Here is a 2,346-nt window from a genome sequence, read left to right on the forward strand (position 1 = left end):
TTTTTGGGGTTTTCAGCCCCTTTTTTGGGGTTTTCAGCCCCACTTGTGTCCCTTTCCCAGTGTCCTCAAATCGCCTTTTTGGGGTTCCCCTCCGCCTGAGCCCCCATTTTTGGGGTTCCCTGTTCCCATTTTGGGGTCCCCTGACTCTCCCCGACCCTCCCCATTTTTGGGGTGGCCCAGACCCCCATTTTTGGGGTTTTCAGACATTTTTTTGTGGATATTCAGCCCCTTTTTGGGGTTTTCAGCCACATGTTCCCAAATCCCTCAATTTTTGGGGTTCCCCACCCCCTGACCCCCCATTTTTGGGGTTCCCTGTTCCCATTTTGGGGTCCCCTCACCCTCCCCACCCCCCCCCATATTTTGGGGTCCCCCAACCCCCCTTTTTTGGGGTTTTCAGCCATTTTTTTGAGGATTTTCAGCCCCTTTTTGGGGTTTTCAGCCACATGTTCCCAAATCCCTCAATTTTTGGGGTTCCCCACCCCCTGAGCCCCCATTTTTGGGGTTCCCTGTTCCCATTTTGGGGTCCCCTCACCCTCCTCAACCCTCCCCATTTTTGGGGTGCCCCTGACCCCTCATTTTTTGGGGTTTTCCCCCCAGACAGTTGAGGTTCAACGACCTGGCCTTGGAAACAGGGGACACGGGGGGGCCTCGGCCACGTTCCCCATGACCCCTTTTGGGGTTCCTGAGCCCCTGACCCCTCATTTTGGGGGTTCCCGACCCCCTGACCCCCCTTTTTTTCGGGTTTGCCCCCCCAGAGAGGCGATGGCCGACGACCTGAACTTCGAGACGTGGGACATGGGGGGGCCTCGGCCACGTTCCCCGTGACCCCTTTTGGGGTCCCCACCCCCCTAACTCCCTGATTTGGGGGTTCCTCACCCCCTGACCCCTCATTTTTGGGGTTCCTGACCGCCTGACCCCTCATTTTTGGGGTTTCCCCCCCAAGACAGTTGAGGTTCGACGACCTGGCCTTGGAAACGGGGAACACGGGGGGGCCTCGGCCACGTTCCCATGACCCTTTTTGGGGTTCCTGACCCCCTGACCCCTCATTTTGGGGGTTCCTGACCCCCTGACCCTCATTTTTGGGGTTCCCGACCCCCTGACCCCCCTTTTTTTTGGGTTTCCCCCCCCAGACAGTCGAGGGCCGACGACCTGGCCTTGAAAACAGGGGACACGGGGGGGCCTCAACCACGTTCCCATGACCCCTTTTGGGGTCCCCACCCCCCTAACTCCCTGATTTGGGGGTTCCTGACCCCCTGACCCCTCATTTTTGGGGTTCCCGACCCCCTGACCCCCCTTTTTTCGGGTTGCCCCCCCCAGAGAGGCGATGGCCGACGACCTGGACTTCCAGACGTGGGACGGGGGGGGCCTCGGCCACGTTCCCCGTGACCCCTTTTGGGGTCTCCTCACCCCCATAACTCCCTGATTTGGGGGTTCCTGACCCCCTGACCCCTCATTTTTGGGGTTCCTGACCCCCTAACCCCTCTATTTTTGGGTTGCCCCCCCCAGACAGTCGAAGTTCAACGACCTGAACTTCCAGACGTGGGACGGGGGGGGCCTCGGCCACGTTCCCATGACCCTTTTTGGGGTTCCTGACCCCCTGACCCCTCATTTTTGGGGTTCCTCACCCCCTGACCCCTCATTTTGGGGGTTCCTCACCCCCTGACCCCTCATTTTTGGGGTTCCCGACCCCCTGACCCCCCTTTTTTTCGGGTTCCCCCCCCCAGAGAGGCGATGGCCGACGACCTGGACTTCCAGATGTGGGACACGGGGGGGCCTCGGCCACGTTCCCATGACCCTTTTTTGGGGTTTCTGACCCCCCTAACTCCCTGATTTGGGGGTTCCCGACCCCCTGACCCCTCATTTTTGGGGTTCCCGACCCCCTGACCCCCCTTTTTTTTGGGTTGCCCCCCCCAGAGAGGCGATGGCCGACGACCTGGACTTCGAGACGGGGGACGCGGGGGCCTCGGCCACGTTCCCTGTGACCCCTTTTGGGGTTCCTGACCCCCTGACCCCTCATTTTGGGGGTTCCTCACCCCCTGACCCCTCAATTTCTGGGGTTCCCGACCCCCTGACCCCCCTTTTTTTTGGGTTGCCCCCCCCAGAGAGGCGATGGCCGACGACCTGAACTTCCAGACGTGGGACACGGGGGGGCCTCGGCCACGTTCCCCGTGACCCCTTTTTGGGGTCCTGCATCCCCAGGGGTGCCCCCCAATCCCAAAACTCGTGATTTGGGGGTTCCTGACCCCCTGACCCCCCTTTTTTTTGGGTTCCCCCCCCCAGAGAGGCGATGGCCGACGACCTGAACTTCCAGACGTGGGACACGGGGGGGCCTCGGCCACGTTCCCC

Source organism: Lepidothrix coronata, unplaced genomic scaffold (assembly GCF_001604755.1).
Source record: "Lepidothrix coronata isolate B3197 unplaced genomic scaffold, Lepidothrix_coronata-1.0 Scaffold672, whole genome shotgun sequence".
In the NCBI taxonomy this organism is placed as follows: Eukaryota; Metazoa; Chordata; class Aves; order Passeriformes; family Pipridae; genus Lepidothrix; species Lepidothrix coronata.